We start from the raw sequence: 21,186 nt of genomic DNA on the forward strand, positions 1-21,186 counted from the left end.
ATAATGAAAGCCCGTACTGTTGTCATAGAAAAAAAAAAAATCTTTTTACATTCCTTCAGCGTGGGCAATTCAAATTAAAAATTCCTTTTATGTTTTTGACAAAATGTAAATTATTTAAGCAAAGTTTGTCTGTTCGTGGCATTGTCGAGAACTACCTCTAGTTTTTATTAGGGCATTGACAATTTATAATAGGAAACACAGTTATTTATAAGTGACAATTCAAGCAACTCTTTGGTATTGTTTAATCGATTATCTGAGCACAAATAATATCGATACTTCCCTGATATGTAGTCAGTACCTTCATATGTTGACTCTTTTTTTCAAAATTATAAAATTAGGCTCTTCTGATTGTATTATCAAATTGAATGAAATCCAAATTAAGTATGAATATTTCCTGGTCAGCGAATTAATGACATTAGTACCACGTGAATGATCTATTTTAAATATTTATAATACTTTAATGGGGTAACGGGTAAATCACACACTTCAAAAAATCAAGATTGATATCCACATTAATAAAGCAAAGTTTATTTGTTTTATGCATGTTTAAACGACAACCAGTTGTTTTTGATCCCGTAGGCGTTTTGTATGTATACAGGCGGGGGCGTCCACAGTGAGCAGGCTGGAAATGCTGTTGCCCCCCCCCGCAAAAAAAATGATTTTTTGAAATGAATTTCTACTAAAACTTCAAAAAACCAACGCCCCCTCCCCAAAAATATAATTATGCAGACGCCGTTGTCAAGGTACACGTAATAGACAAATTATACCTTCTTGGCTGTTGAAGTTGTCCTAAGACTTATGGCTCACCCTTTATTTATAAATCAAATTGCTTGCAGCTATTTAAAACAGATATGTGAATACTGCTAATATAAAATTTACTTAGCAATAAAATTTTATCGAAAGTTATTGCATGTTTTTCCAAGTACGTAAATGATTTGCTTTATGAAGTCACAATATTAACTGTTGTCATGACAACTTATCTTTCAAAAATGGATGATAAATATACTCTAAATATGATTTATAATATAACTTAGAGAAACAATTTTCAAATGTATGTAGATCATTTAACCTAGACCTATATACAAATATTAAAAAAATCATTTTCTTGTTCAATTTTAGAGTAAATTGAGTACAAAGCTTTAATTATTCAAACTCTAATATTTTCTTAGGAAGCCCTTTGAGTTTGAAATCACATTTTGGTTTCCCTTAATTTTGATTTTGTTTGTATTCAAGGGACCCTCAGAATATATATATATATATTACTAAAGCAAAGTTTGTTTGCATTTCCATCTGTATGAATACATGAAAAGAAGTCATGGGATGCACTAGATATAGTGCTCCATGATGTATATCATAAGAAAATTTCGTTCTAAGAAATAACCATTTAGTCGTATTAATAAACTATTGCAGGTGAGTGCATATTGCTTCGAACCTGTATACAGGTGTATTCATGAAGCGCTTCCTGATTTATATCATATAAATATTGTGATTTAAGAAATAATAATGTCGTTCTATTAATGAAATAATGCAGGCGTACGCATGTATAACAAAAGCAATGTTTCTGTTTGTTTTTGGTCTCTTATGGATATCCTAACGCACGTGCATTTACAGTATATATTAAAATTTGAATGAAATATAAACCCTGGTACGCTAAAATGAATTTTATTTATTTTTATTTTTGAACGTTCTAAAGTACTCATGAGTCATCCTATTATATATTTTTTTTTTCCCAAACTCTCATTATTTTTCATTCATTCTTGGGGACAGAACACACATTAACTGAAATAAACATTGAGTAGTTACGTGTAAATGCACTCATGAAAAACGAAGAGCAACTATTGGTTATCTTCTATAATATTAAAGTAAAATTTGTCTTTTAGCCGATGCCTAATTACTCCGGGTAATGCCAGATAGTACTGCTAGTTATTCAATATAGGAGTATGTTCTTTACATAGAGGGCGCTTTGAAAATTTTTCTCAGTATCCCCCATTTTTTTAAAACAATTATTTTAAACAACCCGGATAATATATAGGTAACTATTTAAGTTTGTTTGTGCTTAAACGAAAGACATGCATAATTATTGGAAACTTCATATATGAAATTAAAAGTTTTTAAAATTAAGATGATTATTTTGAAATAAGTATAATCAAAAATCGGAGCAGATCCCTGCGTAACATGCACAGCTTTTGTTTTTTTGTTTCTGTTTGGAAAAAAATAAGCTTGTTATTCATAAATCCGTGGGAAACTTATTTATTTACTTAAAAGTTTGTTTCAAATAGGTAAATCATATATTTTCTTGGCAACGTCCTTGATTTTCTTACGACGAGTGGTTTCAACTCCAATTAAATGACAAATAATGTGGTTACTAGAAGTATATTATTATGAACTATTGTGCGTAAAGAAATTTCAGAATCAGGATAACTACAATATAGGTTAATGTAGGAAGGATATGTTATTCTATTGATACAAAAACGTTGTCTTTCGTTACCTGCCCACATTTTCTTCTTCTATTCTCAGTGCCAGTTTTAGAAGAAGGGGCATTATTAGAGTTGAGTAGTTTGTAATGAAAATAGAGCGCAAGGAGAAGGTAGGAGCGAGACATAGACCGCCTGGCTCATATAATTAGTCATGTAAATCGTCTGAATTTTTTAGCCGTCCTGTTTTTTTGGAATTGGTAGTCAGAAAATTATATTTATCATTCAATAACCTTATTTGTGTACTTCCTTTCCTGAATGGATTCAATTATAGTCAAAACCTGATTTAATATTCGTGGGTGCTCAATTAAAAGAGGGAGAGTAACCTTGAGGATTTGTTGCAGTGTTGTAATTGTAAGCCCTTGTTGGGCTCAGAGTCGAATTAGGGATCGACATCGTTGTAGTTCTTGCCAATGTCCCTGATTATTGCCTTCTCCCCCTCCTTCCTTGTCATAGCTGATTGTTGTTTATCTCCTTCAAAACATTTTTAAAATGGTCAGGATTACCATGTTGATTTTTGGGGGCGTTTTTTAAACATGCTCATTATACAAAGGATTTTCATTACTACGTATAATACTAGAAACCTGTAAGGCTAGGCTCAAGAGCGCCCCCTTCAAATGGGGTAGAAGAACTGAGAAATTACTACTACATTGACATAACATATGTTTAAAAGGCCATTTGTCAAATTTTTATGTAAAAAAAGTATTAATTAGGTTTAATAGTCCAACATGCACATATATAAAAAACTAGGCCTGTGAAATTCATAAATCCCTGTTTTTATAAAATTATTTAATTCCAATAGTAAGCCTATTATAGTATACATTCAATCATTTGAACCTAATAAATCTGTGGGTTTTTTCATGATAAATGGCCTTTTGAACTTATGTTATGAGGGGGAGGAGGTTAAATAAATTGCTCCTTTTAAATATTATAATGATGTTTTTAGTGATTTTATTGTGCATTTTTAAATCATTAATTTACACCAAAGATAAACAATAATTCGTACTTCAGAGGGAGAAACTACACCATTACTACAAATAAATAAGAAAGAACACACGGAACAACCGTTTTTTAGTTTCTAATTTTAACGATATAATTACATTACAAATTTGTCAACTTAATCTGAGAACTTGTCTCAGGCTCCGTGCTATAAACCATAGTACATATAGGGGCCGCACACAAAATAATTTTCTAAAATACTATAAAAAGTATTGAGGTTATTTCCATAAATCTAATAAAAAAGATTCAAAATTATTTTTATTAAAAAAAATACCGTGAATTTTATTAAGAGATACCGATGTTTCCCCTACTCCGTTTTCTGAACGTTGATTGGTTAAATTAGAATTAGTGAACACTTCTCAACAATTGTTGTATAATAATTCCATCGTTGGGAAGAATTGGCCGGAATTGGCTAACAGCCAACTGAGTTTGGCACTTTTTTCAGTCCCCCTCCCCCGGCATGAAAGTTTGCATGGTAACATTGTGTTGTATCATTTCCCAATCAGGGCGGTGACTAGGATATTTCTTTGAAGGGTGGTGGATTGACTAGCTCAGCAACTTGTTGTACAGGGTGGTCCAGATGAATTGGGAAAGTCTTGAAAGGCTTTTAACAAACGAATTAGATGAAGAAAAACCATTTTTTTAAAATTATTATTTGAATGCTATATTTAACTACTTTTATTTATATCGAGATCCGCCTCTCTTGATATCTTCGGACACACGGTGCAGAAGTTTTGGTAGATCAGGGCAACCTCATACGAATCCAACTTTACCATTGTACAAGTAATGGCCTTTTTCAGGCCCTCCACAAACGAATGATACTTGGCACAGACCTCCTGATAAACCCTTCCCATGAGTTAGAAATCACATGGGTTCAGGTCTGGGCAGTTTGTACGCCAAAAAGCCGGGCTCCAAAATTGAGGAAATTTTGTGGCCAAGACATCCTACACTTTTTTGGCCTTGTGGCTACTCCATCCATCCAGGGAATGTAAATTAAAAGTGCAAAACAAGAATAAGCACAAATGCAAAGCTGGATACGCACGAGGTCACCCTGGCTGCCAAAGCTTACAGCAACGTGTGGACCAGGTTATCAAGAGGATCGGACTTCATTATAAGTATGAATGTTATTAAATGTAACTCTGTATATAAATTTTGAATGCTGTTTTTATAATCCCAAAAATTTGAGACTCTTGGACTAAATATATTATGTTTGAAAACAAGCTTAAAATGTTTTTGAAAATTTTGTTGTTGTTATATTTAAAAAATATTGTAAGGGGTCTTTTCCAAACTTGCTGCATGGTAGATAGTAACAGTGCTGTAATTACCGGAATTGGGGGGCTTATTTGAGTGACTATGAATGATGCATAGTAAGGATGGGATTTTGTTATACTTATAGTAATCTGTATTACTGAATAAAACACTTGTTAATATCAGCTGCCTTTTAGAAAGGGGAGAAAATGAACTACTGCTATTAAGAGTAGAACCTTCTATATTTAAAAATGCAGGAAGAATATAATAATAATATTTTAATTCACATATATTTATTATTTATTTATTTTTTGACCATCCATATTATCAAATTTTAAACAATTAGTACAAAAGTAGGCGATAATGCTTACTTCAGTGGGAAGACTTAGCACCCCGACGACCTAATAAATAATGCACAAAAAAGCAGGAACAGCACACACAACAACCGTTTTTGTTATGTAACTTTCCAAAGTAGTTATTTCCATACAAAAATGGCATCCTTACTAATTAATATGGTCGATAATTACTATTAGTCAAACAATTATCAGAGGATCCCTGTGTTTACAGTGTGTTGTGTAGTGATGTGTCAGTCACGAAAAATTACAACACTTGATTATGCTTCCACTTATTTATCAATTTTTTTCTAATAAATTGGTAGGAATTTGGCCTTTGTTTGGTACGATTTTTTTTTATTTGTATGATGGGACAAAAATATCAGTCTCAGATGGTTTTTTGATTTTATTCAGCCACCAACGGTAGTACCCGGCATTGCGTCGAGTAATTAGACAAATTTTACTTTAATATTATAGAAGATAACCCATAGTTGCTCTTCGTTTTTCATGAGTGCATTTACACATAACTACTCAATGTTTATTTCAGTTAATGTGTGTTCTGTCTCCAAGAATGAAAGAAAAATAATAAGAGTTTGGGAAAAAAAGAAAATATAATAGGATGACTCATGAGTACTTTAGAACGTTCAAAAATAAAAATAAATAAAATTCATTTTAGCGTACCAGGGTTTATATTTCATTCAAATTTTAATATATACTGTAAATGCACGTGCGTTAGGATATCCATAAGAGACCAAAAACAAACAGAAACATTGCTTTTGTTATACATGCGTACGCCTGCATTATTTCATTAATAAAACGACATTATTATTTCTTAAATCACAATATTTATATGATATAAATCAGGAAGCGCTTCATGGATACACCTGTATACACGTTCGATGCAACATGCACTCACCTGCAATAGTTTATTAGTACGACTAAATTGTTATTTCTTAGAACGAAATTTTCTTATGATATACATCATGGAGCACTATATCTAGTGCATCCCATGACTTCTTTTCATGTATTCATACAGATGGAAATGCAAACAAACTTTGCTTTAGTAATATATATATATATATTCTGAGGGTCCCTTGAATACAAATGAATTATTATATGAATAAGAGACCGCCAACAAAAACGAACAGAAACAGCGCTCTTGTAAAATATGCACACATATGCAATATGTCATTAATACGACTAAATTATTATTTGTTAAATCAAGAATATAAATATGATAAATATCAGGTTCACATGTTCGATGTTTTATGTACACTCCTGCAGTATTTCATGTATACGACTAAATTTTTATTTCCTTATACGTCAGGAGAACTATACGATGTGCACCTTGTGACTGTTTTTCATACATTCCTACACACAGGTAGGCTAATAAATAACACAAGTTTGAGTAAGTAAGGACATACCATTAGACATATGTTTCATCAATTTAACAAAATGGAACTAAAATTAACATGCATACAACTCAAATGAAATGTTTATATATTTAATTAAGAGTTTATTCAGACAATTTCGTTATTTGTCTTTTAACAGGTGGATTGTTGTCTGTTCGATACTTCGATAAAATATTTTTTCAATTAAAGTATTTATTTTCCAATAAAAGTTAACGAAAAGTAATCCCAGAACACTAAAAATGAAAAAAAAAACAATGCTCTTAATTTCTTCTAAATCCGAAAAATTTAAGAAAGCATCATCATCCTACAAGGAGAGGCATAAGGATTTCTTTCTTAGTTATTTCATATCTATTTTTTGATTCGATCCCCTTGTCTTGCATCATTTTTTTAATCTTTGACTAATATATGCTAAATCTTATGAGAGATAAGATTAAATTAAATTTACTAGAAACAGCATTGTAGTTTAATTTCTTTAAGATTCTCACTGTATTCTTGACTGTTCAAATGATCCTTCGGAAAAGTGATATGCGTAATGTAGAATCAAAGGACGGAGTAATGTCCTTTCAATGGACAACTTCTATCCATTTATCCACATTGTCTATTGACTATTAGTATACAAGAAAACGAAATTTGAAATTGACAATCTGACCAATGACTGAGTATAAAATGATACGAATTCTAAATGAAGGCCCTCCACTTATATAAATTAATATAACAGTCCTATCTAATAGCTTTTAGTTTATTTAAAAAAGCGAACCGTGTGCATGAACGTTAGTTAGTTATTTTTCTTACTAAGGTAGATAATTAATTTAGTTAAATTCATCTTTCTGGGTAGATATGAGTAAAATACATTTGCAAAATGCCCAATAGAGCATGTTCATTTACGTTGTCGGATAAAATGATTGTGGGTAGTTTGATTTTGAAAGAATTCATTGCAAGCAATTTGATCATAGAGGATTTGATCATGATATAATTTCATTGCAAACAATTTGATAAGCCTGGTCAGTGTCATTGAAATTTATATTGCATTAGGACAACCAAACTATTGAATGATAAGAAATTGTCACAAGAGACCCAATTTTATTTTGCAAAATATGCTATTGCCAACAGGTTGTGCGGGTGGACAATTACTAATTTCTAATTACTTACGCAAGATTAAAGAACAAGATAGTGCTATAACTTGACTAAAAAATATCAAACTAAAGATAAAATAGATTAGTAAATTACAGAATAAAATGATAATATGGAATAAAAACATCGAAGGGTAAAAAATTTGACAAATATAACTTTTACAAACAGGTCAATTAAAGACAATCCTTAAATCATGAATTTTATGAAAAAAATAATTATCTTTTCCAAGTGTAAGAAACCTTCAGAACAGAATGAGAGTTTTTTTATATTTTCAATGAAGGAATTTGGTATGAAATTTTTGATATGTTAAGAGTAAAGCTTAGAACTATGAGGGAAAAAGATAATTGAGCTTTTTTGACTTAAGATGAAAGCTCAATTAATGTTTATGTCGATAATGTTGTAAAAAAATGGCTTCATAATAAGAGAATCAACCTTTCCAAATGCCAAAGTGGACGCAAACAATGCCTTAGTTTTTATATTCTCTTGGATTTATACTAGTGTTGAGACTCGGTCCAGCCAGTATTTTTTTTTTCGGTTCGGTCTTAAGTGATTTTTGTAGACAGATTTGGACCAATTTTTCGGTCCAAACCGCAGTCTCAGACCATGGACCGATGTTGATTCGGTCTCACTTTATGGACCGATTTTTTCGGTCTCATATATTATGAGAGACCTTTTTTTTTTCTAGATCAGCTGTCATTTATTTTTTTTCCAAAAATCTCAAAAGTACACGATAAGCTCTAGAAAAAATACTGTATACATATAAGAGACGGCGGGATCAAAATTAATCCGAGCTATCTCTCTTTAAACTTCGTATAACGTCATTGTGCTTGAAAAAAACATATGACGTCATGTTATAAACAATTTATCTGTAAAATCGGTCTGGACCCATTTTTTTGGGACTGAACTAGACCGAATTTTTCCTTTGGACCGATCTAGACCGAATTTTTATATGAGACCGGTCAAGACTGAGCTTTTTGTTGTACAGAACTAATTCGGACAAGCAAAAAATATAAAGGTCTCAGACCGGTCAAGGATTTCTAGACCGAAACCCAACACAAATTTATACTATTATGTGGAAACAAGTTATGGCATACTATTTTACTGCAAATGTATATGATGGTATATAGTATGGTTCCATAATTACCAGTTTAATAAAAATGTCAAGTGAAGTTAGGAAATTAGTTTTTTAACTGATATAGGTTCTCAAAATATAGCTATTTGGTATAAATTATGGCGTTAAAATTAATAATCCAGTTATCCAAATTGAAAAAAAAAAATCCCTGTATAACTAAGCCTTTAGAGAAATCTTCTTCTTACTAATGATATTATCTTATCGAAGGAGATTGTTACCATTGAACCTTGTTTCCTTCTAACACTATTTCTTCAAGTCTTTTTCAAATTACAGCAAACAATGTTGGTAAATTTGATTAATCTAAAATAAAAGTCGGTAAATAGAATAGAGTAAATGTTGGGCAAGCTTTAAATTTTTGGTCACAAGTAAGTATGATAAAAGAAAATAAATGTAATAAGAATCTTCTAGTCACATCTTGCTTTATTGATCCATTAAGAAAAGCGTATGATTTAATATGTTGAAGAAAATTAATATTTGCTATTAGTCATAAAGATTAATCTCAGTACTTAATATTCAGCATGGTAAGAGCAACCAATCTTTCCCCTATTGATAAGGAGTTTAAATATATTTAAAGGTTAATGTGCATTAATCAATTTATGAAGGATGTTAAATCATATAATTATCATTATGCTGATTTATTCAAAATTATGAAGTATGATTCTCGTCATGAATCTCGTCAATATATGTTAAAATCGGACATAAAGTGAATTTTATTATGATAAAATCCATAAACGTATAACTATTCCCAATTACACTGGAGATAGCATTGCTTATTGTTCACATGAAGTAGTTAAAAATATTATTTTACCGATAAAAAATGTCATCAGAAATGTATGTAGAATAATCTTTGTAAAAATATGAAAATTAGATTAAGAAAGCAAATGATGTCATAATTAAAGACATTGACCAAATACCACTAATATGATTAAATCCATTAGATTAAGATTAGTAAATTAAAAAAGAACAAGAAATTAGAAATGACGGTAAAGATCATGGATGAAAATAGTATTATAATTGAACAAGATTTTTTTTGTAGTTGCTATCTGAATATATATTTTATTTTCCAAGGCTTTTTACATTATTCTAATATTCTTTAAGAGAGAATATACGGGGTGAAAACTTGAAACTTACACACTTGAAAGGAATGAAGAAAAATACCCTGTTATTCTTTAATGATACATTTAACAAAAATATTGCAAATGAAGTAAACACAAAATTAGATCGTCTCAATTTTTTCGGAAAACACTCTTGCAAACAAACATTTCCCTTTGGATTGAGATGATGTGTTCATGATTGTTTTTACCACAAGAATATTGTAACTCAAATTTATGCTTTCGTGGCCAACAGAGAGCAACATTTCATTTACGAGTACTATCATTAAACTCTGATATTTTTTCAAGCAACAAAAAAATTATCACTTTTATAATAATTTTATTTCTAATTTAGTGCTCCTTCTTTAATATGAAGTAGTTTGTCTTCACTTTAATACAAACTATGTGTCTTATCATTGTGATCATTGAAGAATTATACAAAAAAGCTACATTATCAACCATTTTTTTTATTTTTTTTCTAAATACTTTTTCGCATATTAAGAAAAATATGAATAAATAATGCAAATATATAATGCATGTACATACAAACTATATTTCATATTTTTTTTCTTTGATTTAGATCCTTCAAGACGAAGAATAATCATGCAGATGTTGTAAAAACATAATTTCAAAAAAGCAGACATTTTGGGTTATAAAGGTCAATTTCTTGCTTTTTGAGGTAAAATAAATCAGACACATAGCGAGAACAAATAAAAAAATTGAAATTTCGTTGACTAGTGTTACAAGGGCGTTCCCAGGGGTGAGCTAAGGGGCTGTAGCCCCCCCCCCAAAAAAAAAAAAAAAAAAATTAAGGAATTTGTACTTTTTACTAGAAAATTTAATATTAAATTTTTTTTTTTCAAATAGTTTAATATTGGAAATTTATTTATGGGGATTAAAATTTGGAAAATTACATTTTTTGTAAGAAAAATCGCAAAAATTAAATAACTAATATTTTTCGAAAAAATTCAAAAAACAACAGCTATTCACCAAAATTTTAACAAATAAATAGTTATTATCACAAAAATTTAAATTTTTTGGAAAAATAATTTCAAAAAATCTACTGCTGTTAAAAAATATATCTATAATTTAAAAAAAAAGGAAAAGGAGGTTTTATTTCGCTCAAAAACATCCTGTTAATGAACTCGGGGGCCAAAAAAAAATATCATAGGCATGCTTGGTTATTTTATACGTCTTCTTGCTAAATTTCAGACAGATTTGTTGGATCATTTTAGATTATATATGCAATAACACTAAAAACAGACTTATAAATGTTTGTTAGATATGACGAAATTTTTGGAAGGGCGGTTCAAACCCCCCTCGCCCCCTCCAAAAGAGGCTAGCAACACCATGGTTCCAACTAACATATATATTGTGCGTCGGATTTTTTAAAGCTACCTGTAACTTTTGCTAGTGAAGAACGTTGCTTTACAAATACAAATTTGATGAATAAACATGCTCAAAGTCAGCCTGGATCTAATTGCATGTGCATTATTAAGCCAGAACATACAATTTGAAGAATTAAATATAAGTTTTCAAGGGTATATATATTGTTTATTTAATGTATTTGTAGCTTTTTTATGTATATACTAATTATATAGCAAATAATATATAGTTTATCATTGCCAATTATTTGAATAAATATTTGTATATGAACGTCACGTGATATGACGTCACTATTTACAATCAAAAGGAATAAACGATTCGTTATGCATACTAGCTATACATAAGTTGTTATCAATTCAATGTGCTGTATACATATTTATCATAGATACACAAATCAAAAATTTCGATTAAGTTAATTGATTATGTATATTTACAAATTACAGTAGTGGGTAAAGAGTAAAGGGACTCATTTTCCCTCGGATCAGTCTGTCATTCATTATAAGCTCAAATCACCGTAATTTGTAGTGGGGCTAATAACTAGAATTGTTGGCAATTTAGCCTGTCGATATGTTTCAAAAAAATGCGGAAATTGCCACAGTAAGCCAGACAATTAACAGATTTTTTGTGAGAAGAACAGATTAGCTACAATTAGCTATGAGAAGAAGGAAATTGACACAAAACCCATTTCTTATCCAACAAAAAAATACGCAGGAATTCTAATTTGAGTTCAGCAAGGACCAATGAATACTATAACAACTAGAAGTTCGGGCTCACTTTCCTTTGTTCCCTAAATTATAACAAAGGAAAATGTGGTCCACAATAGTTAAGAAATTTGTTCAGTTATTACTTAATTAATAATTAATCATGATGATGTGTTTTGCTCCTGGGTGTAACCAAGGCTATGACGGCATTACAAAGGGTACGGATTTGAGCTTTCACAGATTCCCCATAAAAGACTCCAAAAACTTAAGCAAATGGTTTATGCCCATGCCAAGATTGACTACACCATAACAGCGAATTCAAGACTCTGCATTTTAAAGAGACCGATTTTAAGACTGAATCTTTATATAAATCCCGTAATAAAGGAAAAATTACCACAACACAGGTAAGCAATACTCCCCAATACTATAGATATTGCTTGTAAACATACCGTCGGGAGTCCAATGTAAGTCTAAGGACCAGCTGAAGTCAGCCCTCAAGAATGCCTGAGACAACCTCGACCAGAGCTTCATTGCCAAGTCATGCTGCAAGTTCTGGTCCCGGCTGGAGTTGGTAGTGGAGAACATGGGCGGCCATATTGAATAGACATGTGTCTAAGACTCTCATCTTTCATGTTAAATAAATTAATTATTCGACCACTTTAAAAATTACAGAATTATGTTACTATTTTTAAAAATTCCAGAGTCTTCAGTTTTAGACGCGCACACCTATAATAGCGTCAACTAGAAATGAACTTCGCTTGTAAATAAAAGAAACTGATGTGGAAGGGAGATACGCTCATGTCTTTTAGCAATGATCAGAGATTCTTTTTACGCTGACAGTTATGTATACACTAAATGTAGTAATATTTTAGAATCACTTTACTTTTAGTTGAGGGTATTTTGATAGTTTTTAGTAGGTAACAGTAATTGAGTATTTACTCTGTATGTTATCCAATATCATGTGAAATAATATCAACAACTAGCAAATCTGGTCACTGTTTTTCTACTTATATTTCTGAAAATTGTCGATAAACTTTTCAACGTTGTGATGAAGAATTTTCGTGTTGCTTAGAGAAGATAAAATATTTGCATCATTAGTGCAATAATGGAAACATTGTCTAACTTCATTCGACCCACCAGTACTCCAATATTATATTTTTATCATAACATACGAAATAAAAACTATTTTTAAACTAATGTAAGAAAAAAATGCTAAATCAATATCGAAAGTAATATAAATAATGTTTTAATTTGTCTGGGTATAAAATAACACTATTAAGTGATAGGATAAGTATAATTTAGGATAAGATAAGAAATTGATTAATTTCGGATCGGGTCGGATAAATCTATCAATCAATGTTTATAAATCATTGTTGTAGTTACAGGAAAAGAGAAAGCCAGCCTCTCTGTGTGAGCACTATATTTTTCTTTCCTTTCCAGTAGTTTTTAGTGTTCCTTGCAAGGACTTAGACATAGTTATAGCCAGAACTGGGCATCGAACGCGTGCAAGGAGAAAGTGGGAGCAAGAAATATGGTACTATTGATTGAAATTATGGTTTTGGACAATATAATATCACGTGATTCTGGTATAGAAATGAGAATCGTCTATATATTAAATAACACTGGAAGAGTTAAAATGTAGTTTAAAATTTTCAAATTCAAAAATACCGGAGTTACTTCATGAAACTCATAAAAAACCTTTGATATTTCTATATCGTAGGAAAATTAATATTGAAATCATTTAAGTTTATTACCTTAAAGGCGCTAATATGATATGTTATACATTGAGAAATCAAAAACCAATGGCATGCACTTTAGCTTTAACAGTAGATTACTAGTAAATTGATAAGTTAAACTATTATAACGTATATGGGTCATATTATTTTAAAAAAGTATGGGTAAAATAAAACTAAAACTAAAAAAACGATTAACTATTGCAAAAAGTATTACTTATAAATTTTAATAGAAGTGAATACAGAAAATCAAAAAAAAAAATAATAATGATGACAAATGATACGTAATATAAATAACTTTTATATTACGTATTACAAATGAACTCAAAATATAATTAGCGACAAATGTAAATTATATACATATATACAAAATATAATGTGACATTTTTACGGTGAAATAAATACAGAGTGCGAAAGGGAAACTTTCCATTCAGAAAAATTATTTTTTTTGCGCTAATTAAGCTTTTGGGCGACATCTCAAGTAAGTTTCCGATACATGCGTTATTTCCTTCAGCATTGTTTTTATTTGATCAAAATCAGACGAAAAATGAGTGAACATGAATCAAAAAGGCAAAGGGCTTCAGATTTTCCCAACCCCGATGTTGATACAAAAAGAATTTCAGACATTGTCGGCCTGACCGTGAGGACAGTCCGGAATATTAAGGAGGCCAGGGTGAATGGAAAAGGAGTCAAAATGAAGGCCAGAAGGTGAGGTTAATGCTTTGAAGGCAGATGAAACATTTTTCAAGTTCCTGGAGGGCAAGATCAAGGAAGATCCAACCGTGTCAATTCACCGCTTGGATGACGAGCTTAACGTGGACGTTATCACCATCAGGAGGGAAGTTCATGATGACCTCAACCTGAAGAGCTTTCCCACGACTCCAAGACATCTCCTCACCGACAAACTGAAGACCTTAAGGCTTGAAAGATACAAAAAAGTACTTAAATACTTGCAAAATGATCCGTCTATTGTGAAAATCTTCTCAGATTAGCTGCCAATGCTCGGGGATTTGGACCAGACATTGGGTTTTACAACATCTTCTTGAGCTATTGGTTATTAGTTTAGAAACTGTATCGAATCTTGGATCTTTTTTAAAGCTAATAAAGAACTTTTACTATGTTATTTCATTAGAGATAAATTGTATTTACTTATTTGATACAAGCTTATATATATATATGCTTTAAAACGGTATGAACACGTTTCAACATTGAATGAAATGTTTTCAAACTATAGTGATACGATGACCACAGTTCTGGGCCCTGTTTCCAACTTTAAGTGTTTTGTTACTGTTATCACTACTCTCACACTTCTTCATTCATTTGGGGGTTAAACTAATGAATAATCAACCCATTTTTTTAAAACTAATTGTATGCAATAATTAATCCTAATCAATAAGACTGATGAAAACAGACTTCATCAATGAAAAGAAAGTTGTAAATGTTTTTTTTCAATGCAAACAGTGTTGTCAGGTGGGTTTAATCAAAATCAGATAGATGTACATCTAAAATCGGTTAAAAATTCGATAGTTTCAACAAAAAAAAAACAGCTAAAAAATCGCTTAAAAAGTTGTTTTTTCCATAATCGGCTAAACTATTGCGAAAATCAGCTAAGATTTCCAGCCATCAGCTAGATGATATTCTTACCAGTTAGACTAGTAAAACATCAGCTAGAAGTAGCGGGAAATCAGCTAAAATGGCAGCAATGAATGAAAAATGAATAGTTGTATCTAAATTTAAAGAGTAGTTCTAACAAAATAAAAACTTAACAGATTCTTGTTTTTTGAAAGTGTTGTGCAGTTGCTCTAAAAAGGTAAATATATCCAGGGTTATGAAACATAATATAACTCAATTTATAACAAAAATTAAGCGAAAACGAACAAACTTTAAAGCATATTTTGCTGAAAATAATATTCATCTTCTACCAGTTTTTGAAGATGCATTTCCGGAGAGTAAAATAGCTTAATATATTAATATTCTTGTAGCCTTGGTGTTTTTTGTTGTTGTTTTTTTTTAAATGGGGGTTATATAGCTACGTCATACCAGTATTTTTTGTTTGGAATTGATTTTCCTTTTGAATTGGTTAATCAAAATATGTACTTAGTATTACTATCAAATATGTTAAATGATTGTTTCCAAACTTTATCTTTCTATCTCGAAATGGGAGACAGCGATCGAGGAGGCTTGAAATTCAATTATCACAACCTTTTAATAATAAGGAAATAACTTCGGTACGTCAAGCGTAGGGATCTCCTCCAGCCTCATCCCTCAGTCAACGGATGGACTCCGAGAGAACTCACCCTCCTCTGACTACTCCAAAACCAAATTCACAACTTTTTCCACAGATATAAGAAGACCTTCCATCTACTTTTCGTGCCCCTTCAAAGTGTTAATTACTCGAACGTCTCGAAAAAGTCGAGATCTTTTTCCATTTCCTACGTCAATATATATATATATAATAAGTATGACGTACATGATACCCGTTTTCTTTTGGGAAAAGGATGAAATTATGCCCCAAAATTTCAATGCATACTGTCGAAACTTCAATATGTAAGGAATTCGAACTAGAGACTAAATAGGTAATAAAGCTTATTACTCCTCCGTTATCAATAAAGTATTAGTATTAGACATGACAGGTTATTTATTTTGGAAAGAATTCATGGATTGACAAACAAGTATATATTGAAAGAAAATCATAATAACTCCATCATTATTCCAACAGAAAACAACCAATTCATGTTTTTATCCTAATACACAGAACATATTTTGATTAAAAAATCAAATGGAACATCAATTTTAACCAAAAATAAACAGTAACGACGTATAAGCTTCATTTATTTATATTTTAAGACGAAATATCCAAAAACAAAATGCGATTGGGCAAAATACTTTAAGGCAAAAGTACCGGACACCAGCTACGTCTGAAGGTTTCGTTGGAAAAGTCACTCATTGGCAGCCCTGGAATAAATGCACTCTATGCTTGGAGGTTGTGTCTCTTTGCAATAATTAAATAAAATTATAACAACTTTAAAAAATTAAAAAAACTCTGCTCAGATTACCAAATACAAAAAGTATTGTAATTTTTTAAGGAATGTTTTTTTACATCTCTCATAACTATAATAAAAAAAATAGCAGTATTTTGTTGATGTATGATAATTGCAAATTATCCAAAAGTGGAAGGCTACACAGTCGATGCATAAAGGGATTTGAAATCGCTTGTACGACAAAATGTATTCTAAGTCTTTATAACAGTGGTTTCCAATGTGCTGGTGATATCATTTTCAAAAAGGAAAATATAATTTCAATTCTGGCATCAAAACTTAAATAGCGATGAATGTACATATTTATTAAGAGTCTCTCATGGATCATTTTAAAAAATCTTTCCCAGAAGATAGTGCTCCACAAAACATAACTGGATACGCTCCTTTTACCACGACAGCTGATCATTGGTCGCTTATCAAACTTCCATGTGAAAAAGGACTAAAAACAGATTTTGATTCTAAAAAACTTGCCGAATTCTGGATTTCTATGATGAATGAGTACCCCCTTATGGCTAAATCAGCTTTAGATTTACTTATACCGTTTGGCTCAACTTATTTATGTGATAGAACCATTTCTGTATTAACTTAAATATAAAAAAATACAGATCGCCGCTTAATGATCTTCTACTTGCTGTGTCCAAAATTAAAACTAAAATAGACCTGCTTTACACAATGCACAGTAACCCTCCATCAAATTAAGACGTTGATTTGGTTATAAACATATTTGTTCATCCAAAACCTGTACTATTATTTTTTGTGAGTCTTAATTTTGTACTTTGTTTAAGGAAAAAGGAGAATTAATATTATGGAAATGATTCCAAGAAAAAGAAGGTTAATAGAAATACAAAATTGTACCATAACGCTTGTACGACTGATGTTTGACTTCCATCAAGCCTTTTAATATTGACGTCAAAGTGTATGAAAGGTTGCATGTTTTGTTAATATATGTCTGTCTTGCCCAGCAGTCGGTACGATACATCAAAGTCCGATAGATGATATTAATGGTGCGTATAGGGGTTATATTTTCTTAGTAGCATTTCTTCGAAAAATACACACCAACGTTCATGCAAATCAGTCTATTTCTTTCTGTTTGGTATTCGTTTGAATCGAGGAAGTGAAGTGGTTTTCAAAAAAAAAAAAAAAAAAAAAAATTGAGTGTTGAATAAACATTACTTTATGAAAGACAAACCGCCCCAGGAGACTAAAAAGAAGCTTGATAAACAGTATGGGGACTTTGCACCTTCGATTAGAACAGTTTATAAGTGGTTTCAAAATTTTCAGAGTGTCCATATGGGCACAAGTGACGCTGAACCTTATGGACACCTTGTTGAGGTTAATACTCTAGAAAGCATTGATAAAATCTATGATATGGTGATGGATGACAGAAGAGTGAAGGTGCGTGAGATTGCTAGTGATGCAGGGATCTCATGCTGGATCCCTATTTCTATTAATTTTGCAACCACAACTGCTGATGTGTTTTATAGTCTTTAAGTCATACATTGGTATAAAATGCACAACAAATTTTATATTCATCTCTCAATGAGATGTGATGGGGTCACACATTGTCTAGCAACATATTTTAGGGGTCGAACTCAAAATAGTTTGGAGACCACTGCTTTATATGAACGTTCACTGCTCTGAAGGAAAAATTACAATTTGTCCTTGTCATGGGCAAGAATACTCGTCTAATATTTCCCTTTTTTAAGTGGGTAAAGTCTAATGAGTGCTTTTGCGAGACAAAAATTATATTTTGGAAGCTTTTCCCTTTGGTATAATGAAGAAAAAATTTATAAAAAGCATGGTTTCGTGACTACAAAAGTAACTTTTGTTTGTAAGAAAATTGTGAAGACAATTACTCATGATGTTTATGTAGTATCTAATATATAATAGTGATAGGCATAGGTTACCCAGCGTTGCTCAGGCCATAGAGAGAGACCAAGAAATTACATTGTCAATGGTCAATGTTCTTTCTTCTTTACGTTAAGAACCTTTCGGTGTGGACGAGCATTGTAATAAAAAAATAAATATATATATGTATTATAGACTTCAAAATGAATAAAAGAATGGTCAAGATGAGAAATACATTTTTTTTTTCTCAAAAATTGCAGAAATTTTAAAAAATAGTTCTTTACTAATCTTTCAAAGAATGTTGTTGAAAACATTTATTGTCATTGCAAAGACAAAACACAAACAAACCAATATTTTTTTCGTACTTGCAAAACAAAAAAGTTATGGGAAGTCATCTTTTTGAAAGAATAATCCTCGATAACTTGTTCATTTATGCAAATATTGCAAAAAAATTATTGAATAAAATGTTCCAGAAATTGAAAATACAATAGTGCACTGTTGAGGATTATATCAGACATAAAAATGGATTTTTATGTCTGAAATCTATATGAAAACGAATTTCCAGATAAATTTCTCCAAACTTCATTTTATCTACGAATCCAATATTCTCTTGCAAATCCATTTTTTTGTACATGAAAAAATGGAAGTGCAATTTTCCCCGATTTATTTTTATGCGCATAACTTTTTGGATTTTGAAAAAATTTAGAAAAAGTTATCATTACTATAGTTGTTTTTTGAGACGCCAGTCACTTTTCGATTAATAACTCAACCCTTTATCTAGTCTCCTTGAGCTCCAAAAAACGGTTTTTGTGTTTTGGGTATGGAATAAGGATCCATCATACTCCCCCCTCCCCTGAAAAAATCACCCCAGTCTTAACCTGACCAGGTTCAAAAGAGGCACCCATGCAAAGTTTCGGCCTCCAATGGTGTGGGCACCCGTAAAGGTCACAGAAAGACTCTAATATATACATGTAAATTGCTAAATTTCCTATAAATATAATTAAATCCGTCACAAACCTTTCATTTTGAAACGGAGTAATTTTGTAGTTTGAAGATTACAGCACACACAGTATGACCTCACTAAAACTTACCAGGCAATAAGAGTAACGGCATGTACAATGAGTGATTAAATTGTTGTGTCCCCAAATGTAGGATAGAGAACAGGGCACAGTGACGCTGGAACCATAGGGGTAATTGGGTCCAATTTTGTTAGAATAAGTGAAATCGTTATATTAGGATAAGTAAAAAGTTTTGAGCGTTTTTCGCTAGATGTCTTTAGTAAGCTATACCTCACAATTAATACATAGCATCAAAAAAAGTTTAAAGGTTAAGCGTACACTTACAAGAATTAATTTACAGCTTTGTGTTTAGTCAAGCCAGTTGTGTGTTACAGCGTTCCAAAGTGGAAGGGTAAAAAAGAAAAAAATCGATACATTCTTAAGTATCACTACGACCAAGGTGAAAAGGCCGAGAAGGCGGTCATTCCCCCCCTCCTCCCCCAGTTTATGGACCTGGTAATATGGACGTCGAAAATGTCAATAACATAATGGAAATCATCAAGTTAAACTGGTATTTGAGTACTTATTCTATATCCCAGGAACTGAAGAAAAAACCGTTTGGAACCTTCTAAATCGTTATGCTAATTTTATTGTCAAAATAAAGCAAAAAAACGCTTTGAACTTTTTACTTCAACTATTATAATAAAATTGTAGGGTTGTGTGACTGTTACCTTACTTTGATATAATTTGCAACTCACGGCGTTAACTTATTAAGACAAAAATACCCTCTATTCAGCTATTTTATATTTATGCTCCGGTTCCAAAAGGACAGGAATACAATTTTATTTTAACTAATCGTCAATGATCCAGGTGGAGTTCATCTAGGTACGTTCAACGGAGGGAAGTCGGTACCAAGAGTTTGATGCCCAAAACAATAAGCCATATCTTAGGGATAGACAATCCCATTTCAGACACTGCAGACTAATTGCCAGTTTTTGAAGCTTCAATAGCTTTAAACAGTTCATGGTCCCCTTCTACACCAGCCAGTATTGTCGACTCTGGAGAACTCAATAGACAAGGCTCTAACCATAAGTAAGTCAGTAGGATCTGTACATTGACCGGAATCATCCACCGGAAAGCGACACAAAGCATCTGCTTGTGTTTTGTTAATCCCTTACATGTTCAATTATATAAGTAAATGACGACAGGATCACAGCACAACGAGACAGTCTTGCAGACACAATGCTGGGAAGTTCCTTCTTAGGAACAAGGATAAATTGTAAAGGTTTGTGGTCGGCTCTTATGGTATATTTTCGTCCTAGCAGGTAACGTTCAAATTTTTTGAGGCCATATATGATATCTGTTGCCTCTTTATCAATTTTTGAGTAATTGGATTCAGGTGATGTTAATTTTCACAACGCAAAAGCCACTCGCAGAGTATGGGTAATTAGTAAAGACTCAAAACTCACTTTCTGCGAGAAGACGGCCCCCAACCCACAGTACCTTTTTCCTTGTGTATGTAGAAAAAAGGATTAAATTATCAAAAGGTACATGGATCTAGACAAAATAATACTTTTTTTTTTAATAGTAGAGAGGTTTTCATCATGACGTCATTTAGCATTTGGGACGTAATTCACAGACGTATTTTTCTTAAGAAACTAAT

Source organism: Lepeophtheirus salmonis, chromosome 3 (assembly GCF_016086655.4).
Source record: "Lepeophtheirus salmonis chromosome 3, UVic_Lsal_1.4, whole genome shotgun sequence".
Taxonomy (NCBI): Eukaryota; Metazoa; Arthropoda; class Copepoda; order Siphonostomatoida; family Caligidae; genus Lepeophtheirus; species Lepeophtheirus salmonis.